The 20,700-nt window shown below is 44.9% G+C and overlaps 1 protein-coding gene across 2 annotated transcripts in view; it reads right to left on the bottom strand.

Moving 5' to 3' along the window:
• PPFIBP2 (PPFIB scaffold protein 2) overlaps window positions 1-19,904 on the bottom strand; it is a 246,930-nt gene extending 227,026 nt beyond the window's left edge. The window contains exon 1 of one of the 2 annotated variants that reach the window (XM_075927828.2): window positions 19,771-19,904. The gene's annotated coding sequence lies outside the window, so the exon portion shown is untranslated. Of the gene's footprint in view, window positions 1-2,157; window positions 2,183-19,770 lie in introns of those variants that run through there. The other variant, XM_075927829.2, reaches the window with a different exon arrangement.
• Window positions 19,905-20,700: the final 796 nt, after the last annotated feature.

Genomic DNA, 20,700 nt, shown 5'->3' with positions numbered 1-20,700 from the left:
AAGATACTTTCAAAAAAGTCTCTTTCGAAAGAGAGCGTCTAGACTACAACCAATATTTTTGACAAAGCAAGCCGCTTTTTCGAAAGAGAGCACCCAGGCAGTCTGGATGCTCTCTTTCGAAAAAGCACAGTTTGCATTACATAGCCCCTTTTTTCAAAAGAGCACTTTCGAAAAAAGGCGTTCTTCCCCGTAAAACGAGGTTTTCCGTGGTCGAAAAAACAGCCACGTTCTTTCAATTTACTTTCAAAAGAACGCGGCAGCAGTCTAGATGCAGGGAAAGTTTTTTGGAAAAAACCCTGTAGTCTAGACACATGCATACAAACTATCCATGGGCATACTAATAAGCTGGTGATGACTGTGTGAAGCAACTGGAGTCTACATTAGGGATGTTAAAAATCATGTAATAGCAGAACTGGGCGAGGAAGCAAAGTGATTTTGCACAGATTGGAAGCAGTTCTGGGGGGGTTTCTTCTCCAGACATGCTGCTAGGTGCTCCATCACTGCCGTCAGGGAGGCAAAGATACTGTCCTGTTGCCTCCCATGCGGTTCCCTGCATGCTCTCCTTTCCTGTCACTCCGCTGTCCTGTCCTGCCACTCCACCCGCATTTCTTCCATGTGCTCCCTGCATGTGTCTTCTCTTGTCCATTTTCACCTGCAGATTTGTGTGAGACAGACAGCTGCTGGAGCTGGGGGAGAACAGAGCAAGCTGCCTGCTGTTAAGAGGCCTGTCAGGTCATGATACTGTGGGGGCCATTCATGCTGACAGGGAAGGCCGGTGACACATGCGGCTTCCCTCCTGTGTGTCTGCCTCACCCCGCTTCCAGGAAGAGTGCCGCTTTCCCATCCTGCAGGAGCCAGCTGGAGGGAGGAGGTGCCAGAGGCTGAGACCATGCTAGCAGAAGAGGCAGCAGCTAATAGCTTCCCCTCCTTCAGCCAGCTTGCCATACAAGATATCAGTCTTCTCTGAATCACACGGAGTGACAGGAAGCAGATGCTGTCTGAATGTGGCCACAAACCTGGACCTTATGCTACAATGACTCCAGACCGCTTACTGCTGGCTTGGCGTGGAAAGACGTCTTACCATGGAGCACGGAATAATACAGGACTCTCCAGAAACCTTGTTAGGAGGATCAAAGAGGTCTTCTACGCAAGCTTTATTGAGGGGTTCCGGGAGGATTCCCGCTCCATGTCCAGTCAGCTTTTCTTAGAAGTGGCATGTTTGCAGCAGTGATTCAGACTCTGTTTGCCTCCTCTGTTTTCTGGTACTACTGGCTCGGCTCCTTTCTTTTCACATGCCACTGCTTATTCTTGGCTTATCCTTTCTCCTCCATGCCACTTACGAGCTTAGCATAGATTTTTTTTTTCTCGTTCATAGTTCTGCAAGAACAAATTCCTCTTTCTACACAGCAATGAGTTCCAGGATTTCCTATACATTCCAAGCTGGTGCTCATTTCCGACCCTGAGCATTCATGGTCAGATGTGCTGCCGAGGTGTGCTGCCTGTTCTGAGGTCTGCTCGCCATGGTGGCCACACAGGAAATGAAATTGAAATGTTCCCAGGTCTTTTCCTATGCACCTGGAGAGCAGCAGAGTTGAAAGTTCTGGCCAGACTGGTCACAGCTGGGCCCTGTAGGACACTTTCTGAGACCAAAAATGTCAACTTTCCCAACACTGCATCTGCACTAGCCTAAAGTCAACCATACAAAGTCAAATTTACTGTTACTCCTTGTGAAAAAGCAGTACTGAAAATGACTTTAACAGCCCTTAAAGCTGACAGAATGACTGAGATCAGCATAATCCCCTGGGGAAATTTCGTTGACAATTGCTACACACACACTCTGGCTGACTGGAAAGAAAATGTTCTTTGTGAAGAAACACAATTGTGGAATTTGTTCTCATCGGTGCACTGTCAACACTGGAATTTATTATCACCCAGGGATGACATCAGGCTCATCTTTGCAACCAAATCTTGTCAAATGGGTTTAAAACGTAAGATATTGTCTTTACCTAATTTTGAGTTATAAATACTGACTCCATTACTTATGTTACTTGTGTTTATATGTGGAAGCCACTGTGATATACAAGAGTAGACAATTTTCCCAAAGATAATCAATGAGAGTTCCTGAATGCTGCACATGCATAAACGTGTTCAACTCACATAGAATCCTAGGGTTGGAAGAGATCTCGAGAGGTTTTCGAGTCCAACCTCTGCTAAGAGTAGGACAGATCCTGTAAGGCAGAAATGGATATTTAAATATAAAGTGTAAAATTATAAATGCAAATGTAAGATCTTGATGTAAATTCTCCTGTAAACATCTGTATAAGTGCTAAAGGACAGAGGTTACCTTTGTATACATATGTCAATGTCAATTCAATTATTGAAATGTTTGTAAACTTAAAAATATGCAAAGTTTGCAATGTCTCAAAATGGAGTCTGAAATTCCATTTTGAATTTAGAACTTTTTTTCTGGTAGCATCCATTTGAGTTATGCATTCTATCACATCCCCAGGTAGCTGTTAGAGTTTGAAAATAACAACTCACCTACCTGTTGGAATTTACATAATCTATGAATATTCACGAGCATCCTGTTCTCCCAATCAGTTTAAAAACACACCGTAAGAGCATCCTTTAGTGTCCAATCATTTTAAACCTTAGGGTTCATGAATATGTATGAACCAAAACTATAAAAGCTTCTGCCACACAGTGGTTACCTGTTGCATCTGGGCATCGGGCTTAGGGATAGGGTAGGTTCTAGAGAGAGAGAGAGAGAGAGATCCTTCAAGTCTTGTCCTAGGTCTGATAGAATGAGAAAAGTCGTGTAAAGCTATTTCTTTAGAGAACCTGACGAAAGGTCAGTTCTCTCATTTAGGTTAGGTTAAGGTAGTTTAGTGTTATATAGGATAGCTCCCGTCATCGTGTTTGTACGGCAGGTTGCGTCGGCTAACGCATGTCGGCCGTCTTCGTGACTGTCCGTCGGGCGCATCGGGATTAGTTTAAGGTTTTATTTTTAGGTTAGGTTTAGGATAGATAGGATCCAAAGTCGTCCATCGCCTGATCCAGTCGCACCGAAGCGCGAGAAGAGGCATCGAGGACCAGAAATTCTGAGGAAGGCGAATCAACTGTCTTCGATCTCAACTCCTGCTTCGAGGGATCACCTTGGCTGTTCCTCTCCTGCGGCTAGCAAATAGTCAAAGGATTGTAGGTCGCCAAGCACCAGATCAGCCGATGAGGGAAACCTGGCAGGTCCTCCCCAAAGACTTCCAATTAGCCCTAGGGTTGTAGGTCGCCAGCGTCCATCAATCGTCTTCGTCGTAGACTCTGTAGTAGGTATAGGGACCTTGAGGGACTTCCCCTCCTGGTTCACTTAGTGTAAGAGGGGACTGCCCCCTTGGGTTAATTTGAGGTATTGTTTTGTTAAATTTATTTTTGCAACAATATAGTCTGGTGGTTTTCAGTTTAAAACCAAGTCTTAAGTTTTTCTTTAACGCGCCACCTTAATCTAATATCTCACACTCTCCAGTGATCAGATACGGCAAGAGGGTCGCTACCTTAAATTACCATCCCTTGCGGATTGGTCGGGTTATTAAATTAACTCTTGGGAGAAGTGTCCTTAAAGACCTTCTTCAATTCTGTCGACATACAGCTAACAATCCCAACTAAATCATTGCAGCCATGGCTTTGACAAGCCGGGACTTAACAAACTCTAAGGATGGAGATTCCACCACCTCCCCAGGTAACCCAGTCCAGTTCTTCACCTCCCTCTTGAGTAAAATATTTTTTCCTAATATCCAATCTGTACCTACACTGACATCCATCCTGGATTTTCCGGGACAGTCCAATTTTTAATCTCCTGTCCCAGTATACCCATGAAGCACTGAAATGTCCCGAAAAGCCCTGAGATTCCAAAGGCAGCTAGAAGCAGCTGTGTCCTGCTGTTTCCCCTCCCCCTCCTTTGGCTGGGAGAATAGGAATCAGGGACACTTCCTGCAGGCTTTCCCTGCTATTCAGGAATCTGCCAATAGGAACAGCAGGGGGCCATGACAACTGGGAGTGCTCGAAAGCAAGTAGCTTGCAGGGGGGCACCAAGAACCGGCACTTGGCTCAGCTGGGCTATGAGGAGGGGGAGCACTGGACTGGTGCATCTCAGCTGGGCTGCAGTGAGGGGTGGGTTCCAGACCCAGCACTCACCTCAGCTGAGCTATAGGAAGGGACGGTGCTGGGAACAGGCACTTCGCTCAGATGAGCACTGGGAAGCAGAGGACAACCAAAATGATTAGGGGGCTGGAGCACATAACCCACAAAGAGAGGCTGAGGGTTTTGGGCTTATTCAGTCTGCAGAAGAGAAGAGTGAGCCTGCTTCTACACCCTACCTCCCACCCAGACCTTGCAACCTCTCCCCTTTCCATCCCCACCTCCCTCCCAGATCCTGCACCCCATCTGTAACCCACTCTCTGGCAGCACTGTCCCACATACTAAACCCCTCATTTTGTCCCACCTCAGAACCTAAGGGGGTCCACAAAATCCACCAGAAAAGTAAATCTGACCTATGGGAAGACCTGAACCTCAATCCTCCATGTTTCTGCCCCTCCCCCTTTGGGGCTAGAGTGCCAGAGGAGTGAGGTGTCTCAATTGGAGGCCACCTCAGTGAGGCTTGGGGGTTTTGGGAGAAGTATTATTTGTTCTCACTTGTGTGGGCCCAAACTGATTTTTCAGTGGGTGTGTGGCTCCTGACCCCAAAAAGATTGCCTACCCCTGCCATAAATAAAGAAAACATTGCAATCTTTTGTGTTGGACAGAAATTAATATTTTGCTTTATTTAAAATGAAATTTCATAAATTAACATGAGAAAGTTAAAATGCTTAATCTGTTTAATAATTTAAATTAAACTGTTCTCTCCAGCTGCAGCACTAGCAAAATGGCATGGGTGTAATTATGAAATTAACAGTGAGTTTTCATTAGCAGCTGGTGGTCCGTGGAAAGGTTTACATTGAGACAGGTGGTTCACAGGCAAAAAGGTTGAGAACCACTGAAATAGAAGCATCCCTGGCTCTCCCCCAGAGACACAAGAGCCTACAGAGAGATCAGGTCTGTTACCATGGCAGTGAAATCACCGTGTCACTCTGGTGTGCATGATAGAGGGAGGGTCTAGACAGTACTAGGTCCTATCATGAGTGCAGGGGACTGGACTTGATGACATCTCGAGGTCCCTTCCAGTTCTAGAATTCTGTGATTCTATGGACAGACTCCGTGAGTCTCTCTCATCCAAGCAGTTGATGATTTAAACAACATGTTAAGATGCCACGTGAAAACACTTGGGGTACGTCTAAACTACATGGCTCCGTTGACGGAGCCATGTAGATTTGTTTGTTCGGCAAATGGAAATGAAGCCGCGATTTAAATAATTGCGGCTTCATTTAAATTTAAATGGCTGCCGCGTTGAGCCAACAAACAGCTGATCAGCTGTTTGTCGGCTCAGCGCACTAGTCTGGACGCTCCCCTGCCGACATGAAAGCCCTTTATCGACCTCCCCGGTAAACCTCATCCTACGAGGCATAACGGAGAGGTCGATAAAGGGCTTTCAGGTCGGCGCGGGAGCGTCTAGACTAGCGTGCTGAGCCGACAAACAGCTGATCAGCTGTTTGTCGGCTCAGTGCGGCAGCCATTTAAATTTAAATGAAGCCGCGATGATTTAAATCGCGGCTTCATTTCCCTTTGCCAATCAGCCTAATCTACATGGCTCCATTGATGGAGCCATGTAGTTTAGACACACCCTTGGTGAGTCCACAGAGAGGCAGGATGTATCATCTCTCTCCAGACAGGGTTGTTATGACTCATGTCTTTGGGTGAACAAGCCCCTTGTGAGCTCTGTGAACAGGTGAGATGTTTTAACTTCCAGCTTCAAGGGATTTGTTCTTCCGTCTTTGGGCTGCACATTGCCTAGACCTGAATGGAGCTAGCTGTGACAACACATTTCTGAGTTATGCTGACTAGCACTGGTTTCACTTTGTGTAAGACCCCACATCCAAGGAGAGAGAAAGTGCTGTTCTCAGAAGAAGTCAATTCAGAGTCTCTCCAATTTTCTTCAAAGGTCGCCTCTATCAGGCAGTGGGGCTTTGATTGAAGGGTCCCTTATATTTTTGAAGAGTGACTAAGTGTTAACTGGATCTTCTTGGGTAATGTCAATAGATTGCTTTGGGCCCAATCCTAGCTTAAATTGGATCAGGCCCTTTGTAAGCAGGTTGGGAAGTGTTCTCATTTGGCAATTAGTATTATGTGTTATTTACAGAATTTAGGCATTGCCATCATGGGATTGACATGTACATTTCTCGGTAGCTTTACATATAAAATAGCCCAGCCTCATTGATCTGTTGGGGAGGGTTAGTGACATGGTCTTCTCCATCCTGTAATTGTCATGGTTAGTTCAGTATTGTCATTCTGGATTGTGGAAATGGAGGACACTTGACAGTTCTGAATTTCAAAAAATGCAGTTCAGTACAGCTCATTAGGGATGTGAATTCCCATTCATCAGTTAACTGGTTAATGCTGGGTCACACTGAGGCTGCCTCCAGCTTCCAGCCCCCTCCAGAGCAGCCGCTGTCTGCAGCAAGCTGGACTTCCCACAGAGAGAGGCTGCTCTGGACACTGGCACAGTCCCTGCCTGCAGGGCACTTGGGTTTCCCACAGACAGAGGCTGCTCCAGACAAGAGCAACCTCTATCTGTAGTGGGGTGTTCCAGCCCCCTGTGATTACCAGTTAATTGGAACCGATAAGCATCATCTGTTAAAAGAATTAAGGGTATGTCTACACTACAGAGTTTTTTTCGGAAAAATGGCTGTTTTTCTGAAAAAAATTCAATTACATCCACACTGTAATCCTGTTCTTTCGAAAGAAAATCGAGAAAACAGAGGGATTTTTCCAACATTGGTAAACCTCTTTCTACAAGGAAGAAGCATTTTCCAAAAGAGCTCTTTTGGAAAAACGCATGTGTAGACAGGGAAAAGGGAGTTCTTTCGCAAGAAGAGGAAAGATGAAAAAGTACAGATGCCCTAGTGGCCATGCCACCCATAGTAATCACAGCTTACATGCAAGATAATGTCCATTCAGTCTGGACACTTTCTTTCAAAAAAGCAGATCACTTTTTCGATGTGCTTTGGCAGTGTGGACGCTCTCTTTCAGAAGAAGTTTTTTCGCAAGATCTCTTTCGGAAAAGCTTCTTCTGAAAGAAGCCTGCAGTCTAGACATAGCCAAAGTAAGTTGTCCCATGAAATTGTGGGATAGTTCCGGATGATTCCCAGGCCCTGAGTCAAATGGAGCTGCATCTACACTGTAGAGTAATGGGCCATGGATCCTACATCTCATCTTGAATCGAGGTTGGACCCCTAGAGCTACAGTGTCATGGGACCCTAGGTCTGGGGCCTGGGTTAATGCAATTGCAGTATAGTTGCATGAGGGGGGCTCCTATAGCACCCAAACCCATCCCTATTGGTAGAGGACAGTGGGAGGAGTTCTGAGAGGGGTCATGTGACACCCTTAACTTCCAGTCATGTACCCATCATGTCCCTGGAAGTACTATCCACATGGGTGGGACTTCCTGTGGAAGGTGCCTGAAGGGTCAGGTGTGTGGCTAATATGTCCCTCTTTTTGGTTCAGGAATATATAGTCACCGTATCTATACCTTCTCCACTGCAGCTTGAGACCATTGTTCCTCATTCTGTCATCTGTCACCACTGAGAACAGCCTCTTTCCATCCTCTTTGGAACCTCCCTTCAGGAAGTTGAAGGCTGCTATCAAATCCCCCCTTACTCTTCTCCTCTGCAGACTGAATAAGCCCAAATCCCTCAGCATCTTTTTGTAGGTTATGTGCTCCAGCCCCCTAGTCATTTTGGTCGTCCTCCACTGGACCCTCTCCAGTGCATCCACATCCTTTTTATAGTGGGGGGCCCAGAATTGGATGCAATACTCTAGATGTGACCTTACCAGTAGCAAATAAAGGGGAATAATCACTTCTCTAGATCTGCTGGCAATGCTCCTCCTAATGCACCGCAATAGGCCATTAGCCTTCTTGGGTACAAGGGCACACTGTTGACTCATATCCAGCTTCTCATCCACTGTATGGTCACTTGCCTGCCTGGTGCGAAGGTTGCAGATCTCTCGAGGAATCTAGATAGACTTATGTGTAGTGCTGGGGAGGAGCCGGTGGTCGTGGTACATGTGGGTACCAATGACATACGGAAGGGTAGGAGAGATGTCCTGGAGGCCAAATTTAGGTTGCTAGGAAAAAGACTGAAATCCAGGGCCTCTATGGTGGCATTCTCGGAAATGCTTCCAGTTCCACGCGCAGGGCCATGGTAGACAGAGCTTCAGAGTCTCAATGCATGGATGAGACGATGGTGTAGGGAGGAGGGGTTTAGATTTATTAGGAACTGGGGACACTTTTGGGAGAGGGGGAGCCTATACAGGAAGGATGGGCTCCACCTAAACCAGGGTGGAACCAGACTGCTGGCATTGAACATTAAAAAGGCTGTAGAGCAGTTTTTAAACTAAGAGATGGGGGAAAGCCGATTGGTGCGGAGAAGCACATACATCGGATAGAGACCTCTCTTAGAGGAGAATCTGTTGATAGAGATTCTCTAGGCTGTCGTCAGAAAGAGAGGAGGGGAGAGGACAAACCATGGGCCAGAGCAGACAAACAACCACATATAAAGAAATCCAATGCATCAGGGAAGGGCAGACAAATAACCAGTGGCAATTTTTTAAACTGCTTCTACACAAATGCTAGGAGTCTAATAAGATGGGTGAACTAGAGTACCTCGTATTAAACGAGGAGATTGACATAATAGGCATCACTGAAACCTGGTGCAATGAGGAAAATCTGTGGGACACAATCATACCGGGATATAAAATATATCAGAAGGATAGAGCAGCCCGTGTGGGTGGCGGAGTGGCACTGTATGTGAAAGATAACATAGAATCAAATGAAATAAAAATCTTAAATAAATCAACATGTTCAATAGAATCACTATGGATAGTAATTCCATGCTCCAATAATAAGAAATTAGCAGTAGGGATATATTATCGACCATCTGACCAGGACAGTGACACTGACATTGAAATGCTGAGGGAGATTAGAGAGGCTACCAAAATAAAAAAGTCTATAATAATGGGGGATTTTAATTGACTAGGTACATGTCACCTCAGGAAGAGAAGCAGAGATAAAATTTCTCAATGGCTTAAATGACTGCTTCTTGGAGCAGCTGGTGCAGGAACCCACAAGGGGAGAGGCAATTCTCGATTTAGTCCTGAGTGGAGCACAGGATCAGGTCCAGGAAATAACCGTTACAGGACCGCTTGGGAATAGTGACCATAATATAAAAACATCCAATATTCCTGTGATGGGAAGAACACCTCAGCAGTCCAGAACCCTGGCATTTAATTTCAAAAAGGGGAATTACACAAAAATAAGGAGGTCAGTTAAACAAAATTAAAAGGCACAGTGACTAGAGCCAAATCCCTGCAAGCTGCATGGAAACTTTTTAAAGACACCATAATAGAGGCCCAACTTAAATGTATACCCCAAATTAAAAAACATAGTAAGAGACCTAAAAAAGAGCCATCGTGGCTTAACCACCAGGTAAAAGAAGCAGTGAGGGACAAAAAGGCATCTTTCAAGAAGTGGAAGTCCAATCCTAGTGAGATAAATAGAAAGGAACATAAAGAACATAAACACTGTCAAATCAACAGTAAAAATGTAATAAGAAAAGCAAAAAAAGATTTTGAGGAACAACTAGCCAAAAACTCAAAAAGAAATAGCAAAATGTTTTTAAGTACATTAGAAGCAGTAAGCCTGATAAAAAACCAGTGGGTCCCCTAGACGATCAAGATACAAAAGGAGAAATCAAGGACGATAAAGCCATTGCGGAGAAACTAAATATTTTCTTTGCTTCAGTCTTCACGGCTGAGGATGTTAGGGAGATTCCCAAATCTGCACCGGCCTTTGTGGGTGATGAATCTGAGGAACTGTCCTGGATTGAAGTGTCATTAGAGGAGGTTTTGGAACAAATAGAAAAACTTAGCTTTAACAAATCACCGGGAGCGGATGGCATTCATCCAAGGGTTCTAAACAAACTCAAATGGGAAATTGCTTAACTATTATCTGTGGTTTGTAACCTATCCTTTAAATCAGCTTCTGTCTCTAATGACTGGAAGACAGCTAATGTGACACCAATATTTAAAAAGGGCTCTAGAGGTGATCCTGGCAATTAGACCGGTAAGTCTAATTTCAGTACCGGGCAAATTAGTCGAAAGAATAGTAAACAATAAAATTGTCAGGCACGTAGAAGAACATAATTTGTTGGGCAAAAGTCAACATGGTTTCTGTAAAGGGAAATCATGTTTTACTAATCTATTAGAGTTCTTTGAAGGGATTAACAAACATGCGGACAGGGGGGATCCAGTAGATATAGTATATTTAGATTTTCAGAAAGCCTTTGACAAGGCTCACCAAAGGCTCTAGTGTAAATTACATTGTCATGGGATAAAAGGGAAAGTCCTTTCATGGACTGAGAACTGGTTAAAAGACAGGAAACAAAGGGTAGGAATAATTGATAAATTTTCAGAATGGAAAGAGGTAACTAGTGGTGTCCCCCAAGGTTCAGTCCTAGGACCAATCCTGTTCAACATATTCTGAAGAAAGGGGTAAGCAGTGAGGTGGTAAAGTTTGCAGATGATACTAAACTGTTTAAGATAGTCAAGACAGGAGCAGGCTGTGAAGAACTTCAAAAAGATCTCATCAAACTGAGTGATTGGGCAATAAAATGGCAAATGAAATTTAATGTGGATAAGTAATGCACGTTGGAAAAAATAACCCCAACTATACATACAGTATGATGGGGGCTAATTTGGCTATGACAAATCAGGAAAGAGATCTTAGAGTTATTGTGGATCGTTCTCTGAAAACTTCCACACAGTGTGCATCGGCGGTCAAAGAGGCAAATAGGATGTTAGTAATTATTAAGAAAGGGAATAGAAAATAAGACACAGAATATCTTACTGCCCCTGTATAAAACTATGGTACGCCCACATCTTGAATACTGTGTACAGATGTGGTCTCCTCACCTCAAAAAAGATATTTTGGCCTTGGAAAGGGTTCAGAAAAGGGTAACTAAAATGATTAGGGGTTTGGAACAGATCCCATATGAAGAGAGGCTAAAGCGACTGGGATTTTTCAGTTTAGAAAAGAGGAGACTAAGGGGTGATATGATAGAGGTATATAAAATCATGAGTGGTGTGGACAGGGTGAATAAAGAAAAGTTATTTATTAGTTCCCATAATAGAAGAACTAGAGGACACCAAATTAAATTAATGGGTAGCAGGTTTAAAACTAATAAAATAAAGTTCTTCTTCACACAGCACATAGTCAACCTGTGGAACTCCTTGCCAGAGGAGGCTGTGAAGGCTAGAACTATAACAGAATTTAAAGAAAAGTTAGATAATTTCATGGAGGTTAGGTCCATAAAAGGCTATTAGCCGGGGGTAGAAATGGTGTCCCTGGCCTCTGTTTGTCAGAGGCTGGAGATGGATGGCACAAGACAAATTGCTTGATCATTGTCTTCGGTCCACCCCACCTGGTGCTGGCCACTGTCTGCAGACAGGCTACTGGGCTAGATGGACCTTTGGTCTGACCCAGTACGGCCGTTCTTATGTTCTTATGTAATCCCCAGGTCCTTTTTTGCAGAACTGCTGCTTAGCCCTTCAGTCCCCAGGCTGTAGCAGTGCATGGGATTTTTCTGTCCCAAGTGCAGGACTCTGCCCTTGTCCTTGTTGAACCTCAGCAGATTTCTTTTGGCCTAATCCTCTGATTTGTCTAGGTCACTCTGAGGGTTCAATCAATACTTGCTGAGGGTTCAATCAATACATCTATTTCCCCTACTAATTTCTCCCTGATTGTGAGCAGGTCAAGCTAAGCATGGCCATTGGCTGGTTCCTTCAGCACTTGCACCACGAAGTTGCCCCCAACATTATTCAAACACTTTGTGGATTATATATATACTGCTTTATAGGTCTGCCAACAGATGTCAATGTGATTGAAGTCCCCTATGAGAGCCAGAGCCTATATGCATTGTGTTACATATAAGCATGGCTGGACAAGGTCAGAACTATGATGGTAGACTTACAAGGTGAATGCTGCTGGAGGTGGGGATGGGGATTCAGTAAGGTACATTTCCCTCTGGGCAGAGCTGAGCTAATGCCCCAAAAGTACAGGTGGAATTTCACTGCTGTAAATTCTGGCTTTGAATTCCCTTCAGGGCTTATTTACACCTGTGCAAACGGAATGTAAAGTGCATTCTGATTTGTTAGAATTTTAAATATCTAAACATTAATGTAATATATCTTTTCCCCTCACTTTTTACATTTGTAAATGATGCCAATAAATATGGAGTAATAAAACCATGGCCCCCTTTATGACGGGATGTGAAAGTGAAGGGTAGAATTTCCAAGGAAAATGGATGCTTACTTCTCCTTAAAATGAACTGAGAGTGAGAGTCAAACCCTCTAGATGACTTTAAAAATCTCCCAAGCCCTGACCTAGAGCCAGATGTGGTAAATATTGCACATGATAATCTTATTCACTTCCTTTCCTGAACTGAACAGGAGAGAAAGGAAGACGTCACTAAATAGTTATTTATTGTTATGCCAATTTAAACAGATGCTATTTTCACCCCAAACGGGGCTAGTTTTCAGAGCTAAGTGTGGGTTTTACCCATGAAAGCTCATGATTCTATGTATTTTTGTTAGTCTGTAAGGGAAATAACAAGGTGAACTTCCACACAGCAAGCTTATACACTTGTATGGAGGGATAGCTCAGTGGTTTGAACATTTGTCTATTTCTATCCAAGTATTGTGACTTCAATCCTCAAGGGGACCACTTAGGGATCTGGGGCAAATCTGTCCTCAAAGAAAATATACACAATGCTTTCAAAAGAAAAGCTTCAAGATGCTACAAATCATGGTTTAATAAAATATGTTTATTTATGTCTTTAACAATAAACTGTATCTCACTAACTCACTACTTTTGTGCTCGGATTGCAGGGGTGTTAATGGGGCATTGAATGGTCCTCTAGAATATGTGTTAATGACTCATGCAAAACAATACATTCCACCTTGTATTTAGCTGTGACACTCCCTGTACATTCTCATACAAAGAGCTAGTCTCCTTCACCAACAGAAGTTCTTAATAAAGGTATTACCAACTTTGCATGAGGGAACGTATTGTTTTTTACAATAAATAAAACCTCTAAAATATAGGAAAATAAGATCACGTCTATTTGGATAAATACCAAATGTTCTGAATAATATCTATTTAAAGACTTAAAATAGACATCTAAAAGGAGATGATAGTTGTAGGCCCTGAATCTTATTAAATTGTCACACACTTTTTCCTTCCTCCTCTCGTCACTGTCACCATAAGGTTAATATTTAAACATATATTCTCTTTACAAAAGGTAGCACGACTAGTGATTAGAGCGGAGTGGACAAATACCGGCCTGCAAGCTATATCTGGGTTCCCCAGGGTTAGCCCCTGGTGGTCTGCTGATACTGTATTTCCCTGTGTGTCCACAGATATGGGCAATTGCAGCTCCCGTTGGCCACAGATTGCCATTCCCGGCCAATGGGAGCTGCGAGAAGTGGTGTCCTCGTCCATACCTCTTCCCACAACTCCCAATGGGAGCTGCAATTGCTCATACCTGAGGGGATGCAAGTAAATATAGTGGTGGCAGGCTGCTAAGGGCTACCACTGTTTCATTGCCTGCCCCTGGATTAGAGCATTATTAAGAGTTGTGGGTTGTAATCCTGTCTCTACTGCTGAGACTCCATACATCCACTCTACCTCATTATTATGTAGGGTATTGCAGTGGAGCCCTGAAAACCCGCAGATATCCGAAGATTGTTTTTACGGATCAGATGCAGACATAAATGTTGAATCCATGCTGAACTCTATCTAAATGCATCACTCAAGACCAGGACCTCAAAATGCTGATGTGGTGGTTTTGCACCCCTCCGCCACTGCTTTATGAAATTGATTTATGGGTACTGTACATAAGTGTATACATCGGAGATGTTTTGGACAAAATACCTCATGTAACCTATCAATTTTAATGTCACAATCTGCTGGGTCTGTATATCTTACTTTGGTGTATGTGTAAAATTAGAAATATGAGGTATGAAATGGTTTGTCATTTTAAATTTGCAAATAAGAGCTATCAAGAGTATTTCCCTCAATGTCTGGGTGATCACCTATAAACATTCTCTTCTGTCCTTTAAGTCTAAGCAGTGGTTGGTTTTAGAAAAACATGTGACCACCCTAACTAGTAGGGTCTGACCACGTAATTTTCCATGGAAGCTGTGCCCAAAAATACATTCTCCTTATACATGAAGTATCCGACCAGGGGCCGTGCACAGCTTGACCTTCTGCTCACAAACAGGGAGGAACTAACAGGGGAAGTAGAGGTGGGTGACAACCTGGGAAGCAGTGATCATGAGATGGTAGATTTCAGGATCCTGACCAAAGGAAGAAAAGAGAGTAGTAAAATACACACCTTGGACTTCAAAAAAGCAGATTTTGACTCCCTCAGAGACCTGATGGGCAGAATCCCCTGGGATGCTTACATGAAGGGGAAAGGAGTCCAGGACAGCTGGCAGTATTTTAAATAAGCCTTATTGAAGGCACAGAAAGAAACTATCCTGATGCGTAGCAAGAAAGGCAAACATGGTAGGAGACCAGATTGGCTTACAGGGGAAATCCTTGATGAACTTAAGCACAAAAAGAAATCTTACAAAAACTTGGACAAATGACCAGAGAGGGGTTTAAATGTATAGCTTGAGAATGACGGGGGGTTATCAGGAAGGCAAAAGCGCAAATGGAATTGCAACTGGCTAAGGATGTGAAGGATACCAAGAAAGGTTTCTACAGGCATGTTAACAAGAAGAAGATGATCAGAGAGAGTGTGTAGCCCCTACTGGATGAAGGAGGTAACCTAGTGACAGATGATGTGGGGAAAGCTGAAGTACTCAATGCTTTCTTTGCCTCTGTATTCACGGACAAGGTGGGCTCCTGGACTAATGCGCTAAGTGATGCAAGATGGGATGAAGATGGACAGCCCTTGGTAGGTAAAGAACAAATTAGGAACTATTTAGTAAAGCTAAACATACACAAATCCATGGGTCCGGATTTAATACATCCTAGGGTACTGAGGGAGTTGGCAAATGTCATTGCGGAGCCTTTGGCCATTATCTTTGAAAAGTCGTGGAGATCAGGAGAGATCCCGGATGATTGGAAAAAGGCAAATGTAGTGCCCATCTTCAAAAGAGGGAAGAAGGACGATCCAGGGAACTATAGGCTGGTCAGTCTTACCTCGGTTCCTGGAAAATCATGGAAGGGATCTTTAAGGAATCCATTTTGAGGCACTTGGAGGAGAGGAAAGTGAATAGGAATAGTCAGCATGGATTCACAAAGGGCAAGTCGTGCCTGACTAATCTGATTAGCTTCTATGATGAGGTAACTGGCTCTGTGGATGTGGGAAAGTCAGTGGATGTGATATACCTTGACTTTAGCAAGGTTTTTGATACAGTCTCCCACAATATTCTTGCCAGCAAGTTAAGGGAATGTGGATTGGATAAATGGACAGTAAGATGGATAGAAAGATGGATAGAAGGCCAGGCCCAATGGGTAGTGATCAATAGCTCGATGTCAGGATGGCGGTCGGTTTCTAGCGGAGTGCCCCAAGGTTCAGTTCTAGGACCAGTTTTGTTCAATATCTTTATTAATGACCTGGATGAGGGGATGGATTGCACCCTCAGCAAGTTTGCGGATGACACTAAGCTAGGGGGAGAGGTAGATACACTGGAGGGCAGGGATAGAATCCAGAGTGACTTAGACAAATTGGAGGATTGGGCCACAAGAAATCTGATGACGTTCAACAAGGACAAGTACAGAGTCCTGCACTTGGAACGGAAGAATCCCAAGCATTGTTACAGACTGGGGACCAACCAGCTAAGTAGTAGTTCTGCAGAAACGGATCTGGGGGTTACAGTGAGTGAGAAGCTGGATATGAGTCAACAGTGTCCCCTTGTAGCCAAGAAGGCTAATGGCATATTAGGTTGCATTAAGAAGAGCACTGCCAGCAGATCCAGAGATGTCATTATTCCCCTTTATTCGGCTCTGGTGAGGCCACAACTGGAGTACTGTGTCCGGGTCTGGGCCCCCCACTACAAAAAGGATGTGGATGTATTGGAGAGGGTCCAGCAATGGGCAACCAAAATGATTAGGGAGCTGGAGCATATGACCTATGAGAAGAGGCTGAGGGAGTTGGGTCTGTTTAGTCTGCAGAAGCGAAGAGTGAAGAGGGATTTGATAGCAGCCTTCAACTTCCTGAAGGGAGGTTCCAAAGAGGCTGGAGAAAGGCTGTTCTCAGTAGTGACAGATGGCAGAACAAGGAGCAACAGTCTCAAGTTGTGGTGGGAAAGGTCCAGGTTGGATATTAGGAAAAGCTATTTCACTAGAAGGGTGGTGAAACACTGGAATGGGTTACCTAGGGAAATAGTGGAGTCTCCATCCCTAGAGGTGTTTAAGTCTCGACTTGACAAAGCCCTGGCTGGGTTGATCTAAGTTGGGATTGGTTCTGCCTAGAGCAGGGGGCTGGACTGGATAACCTTCTGAGGTCTCTTTCAGCTCTATGATTCCATGATTCTATGAAGAGGTTCAATGTTTGTATTGCTCCTCGGGGTGGGGGAGAGGTGATGATCTAAGCTCTGGGCCTTTGCTAGGGGAGAGCAGGAGATCTGGCCCAGAAGGACAGGTTGGTGAGAAGCTCCAGAGAGCAAGCAGGAGAGTGTCAGTGGCTTTGTCAGCACTCCGGGAAGCACCCTAAGGGGTTTTCTGTGACCACCCTCCTTCCCCCGTCACAGCTGGTCACTGCCAAAACATACAGAGAAAGTGCCTGTCCTAAGAAGCTTGCAACCTAAGCAGCTGTCTACAAAGGGACACTCAAGAGAGCTAAGACAAATTAACTAACGGTATGAAGGTAAAGCATATTAAATCCAGGTGGTGGATGCTGTCATTGAGAAGTAAAGCAGCGGCAGCCTGCTTCATTACCTGGGCATTAAGGGGCAGAGTCAGAAATAAAAACGCAGGTTTCCTGGTTCACCTGCACAATTAGGATGAAACCTACATTACAGACAGGGCATGTCTACACTACCACCCTAGTTCGAACTAGGGTGGTTAATGTAGGCATTCGAAGTTGCAAATGAAGCCCGGGATTTAAATATCCCGGGCTTCATTTGCATCTTGCCGGGAGCCGCCATTTTTAAATCCCCGTTAGTGCGGACTCCATGCCCGTGGCTACACGCGGCACGGAGTAGGTAGTTTGAATTAGGCTTTCTAATTCGAACTACTGTTACTCCTCATGGAACGAGGTGTAACGGTAGTTCGAATTAGAAAGCCTAATTCGAACTACCTACTCCGTGCCGTCTGTAGCTGCAGGCACGGAGTCCGCATTAACGGGGATTTAAAAATGGCGGCGCCCGGCAAGATGCAAATGAAGCCCGGGATGTTTAAATCCCGGGATTCATTTGCAACATCGAATGCCTACATTAACCACCCTAGTTCGAAGTAGGGTGGTAGTGTAGACATACTCACATACTGTGAGGCTTTATTCTAACAATTGCAAAGTTTAGAACTCTAACCCAGTTTCATCCTGGGGTCTGTCTGAATACCATTTCTGTCTTTGGTCTTCTCACGTCATCAGGCAATCAGGCCCGTGTCATTGTGGGTTCTAGGATATTTAATTCAGATACCGATCATATTTTTCTCCACGCCTTTTGATTTCAAAGGTTTACTGTTGACTCTGTAAATATTATTCCCCATCCCATCTACTCTGTCCTCTTTCTAAAAGTTTCAGAATTATGCGCTTCCTTTATCAGCTGGTATATACACATAAAATTACCGTAGCTTCGTAATAGCAAAAGAAAAATGAGAAGAGAAGAAAGTTTCTCTGAAAGACCACAATCAGGAACTGAATGCAAACAAGAACCATGTCAAGTTAAAAGTCTCAGAGGGATAGCTGTGTTAGTCTGTAACTTTGTGTGCCACAGGACTACTCATCATATCAGGTTAGTATAATGTATTTACTAATGGAAATCTCACAGCATAGATGTATTTAAAATATTTTTATTAAAACGAATGTTAAAATTATCTAGTTCACAGGATAAGAGTGCCTTAAAACACATGATTCTAAGCATCAGCTAAGCTACACAGACATCCATAGCCACTACTTTGCCTGATGTATTTACTTGAACTATTTTATATTGATAAGTACTGAATGTGAATAAACAACAAAACGTGCAACAAGCCCCTCTGCAAACTTCAAGAAAACTCCCTGAAATTGTCCACTGCCACTGGCTACAATGATGGCTTTTGGATACCTTATATTCCAGTTGGAAAAATAGTCTGAGCAAACAAAAAGTATTCTGCTACCTGTGCTTTGTCAAGATTGAGCGTGTTGGTTATTTTTGCAGCTGTGACATCCAAGGCAGGATGGCTAAGCCAGTGTGGAATGTAGATACTTGCTACAGTGATGGAATGTTTTCTCCCCATTGCTATAGTAAATCCACCCCGTTGAGAAATGGCATGGAGGTCATCAGAGGAATTCTTCAACCAACCTAGCAATGTCCATACCAGGGCTTAGGTCAGCTTCACACTCTCAGGCCAGGTCTACACTGGACCTGGAAGGTCGGGGATAAGGTACGGAACTCCAGCTATATAAAGTACGTAGCTGGAGTCAGCTTACTTTATGCTGAGTGTGGTGCCGTATTCGTGGAGGAAAGCCAATAGGAGCGAGGAGAACCGACACTGACTGGAGCTGCCCTTAGTGTTCAAATTAGTGGATCTGGCTAAGACCCACTAAATCAAACACCAGAAGTTTGATCTGTGGCAGTGCAAATGGAGACATGGCCCTCAGGAGTGTGAATTTTTCTCAACAATGAGCAAGAAAGCTAGATCAACCTAAGTTTCAGGTGTTCACCAGGTCACAGAAACAACAAAAGTCAAGCTCCTGAGAACTTAGCATTGATCTATTGTTGTGTAGTGACAAAATAATCCATAACAATACGTTATTCCTCCACTGTTCCATACATGACATCCTCTCAAGCTATTTTATTCCTTTTGGTAACTTATTTTCAGATTTAGTTGCTGGATAAACATTTCCACGCTACATCACATAAAGTATACTTGAATCCAGATTTCTTTCATTCATACAGCAAGGAGAACAAACAATCAGGGCAGGAATAAAGGCTGAAAGGGTAAGAACTGCAGCTCGTGGAACAATATGCACTGTCCTCTCTTCCACTTAAGTTTGACGGCAACAGGATGTACTCACTGATAGCACATACCTTGAATCAACAGCCCTAAGTCAATAACTAGTTTCATTAACTCACAAGCATAAATTCAGTTTTGAAGCCTTCTTAACCCAATAAAATAACCATGTCTCTACATGAATCGGTTACATTTTCAAAAGCTCAGTATTCCTGGCTGAAGAACAAAAGAATACAAGTCCGATTCGGGCAACCAAACCCAAAGCCAAAAGGAAGCCCCGGCGTGGCACTGAGCTTCATAGGTCTGAGGGAATGTTTCACTTCTGACCACCCGCTTAGCGCGCCTGAAAAGCGGTACCGAGTACCCCGCAGCGCAGCCCGCAGCCTGCAGTGACGCGTTACCTTGCACTGGCCCCGGACCCGCTGCTGGTGAGAACTTGCTCCTGGAGAAATGACACCCGAGGCCGCCCAGGGGCGGAGGCTGGAGCAGCGCTCAGGGTCCCGGCTGCCCCCCGGCGCGGTGACGCGCCACCCCGGGCTTGCCGAGGGCACAGTGCGCCAGGGAAGCGCTCCGGGCGCCTGCTGAGTCCCGCCCGGCCACGCGTGAGGGGGCGCCCGGCAGCCCAGAGCGGAGCGGCCCGGGCTCCCTTCGCCGGGCGCTTGGCGCACGCTCCGGGCTGCGCTGGGCCCTGCACCCAGCTCCTCCGCCCAGCGGCCCGGCTGCAGCGCCAGTGGTGCGGGGCCGGGCCGGGGCGGCGGGCAGCGCTTGTCCCCACGTGGTGTGCGCGGGGCGAGCGGGGGGGAGAGCGGCGGCAGGTGCTCCGGGCAGGCGGGCGGGCGGGAGAAGGGGCCGCTTGCAAGCCCCGAAGGGAGCCCGGGGTGCTGGTTACACTGCCCGTTCAGCGGCTGCCCCCGCCGCGAGCCTCCCACAGGGTCTCACTACAACACATGGGCGTTCCCAGGCTTTCGTGGGTGCTGCCCACACTTAGGTCTTTCTAGCGGCAGTTACACCTCACTGGGGCTACATCTAGACTGCAAGCCTCTTTCGAAAGGGGCTTTTTCAAAAGTATCTTTCCAAAAAGAGAGTCTAGACTGCAACCAGTACTTTCGGAAAAGCAAGCCGCATTTTCGAAAGAAAGCACCCAGGCAGTCCGGATGCTCTCTTTCGAAAACGCCCTGTTTGCATTCAAGAACACCTTTTTTTGAAAGAGCACTTTCAAAAAAAGGCGTTCTTCCTCGTGAAATTAGGTTTACCGCCGTCGAAAGAAAAGCCGCGTTCTTTCGATTTAATTTCGAAAGAACGCGGCTGTAGTCTAGACGCAAGTGAAGTTT

The sequence above is a fragment of the Pelodiscus sinensis genome, chromosome 5, assembly GCF_052426305.1.
Source record: "Pelodiscus sinensis isolate ZL-2025 chromosome 5, ASM5242630v1, whole genome shotgun sequence".
Classification (NCBI taxonomy): domain Eukaryota; kingdom Metazoa; phylum Chordata; order Testudines; family Trionychidae; genus Pelodiscus; species Pelodiscus sinensis.
This window is presented reverse-complemented; position numbering and strand designations above follow the sequence as displayed.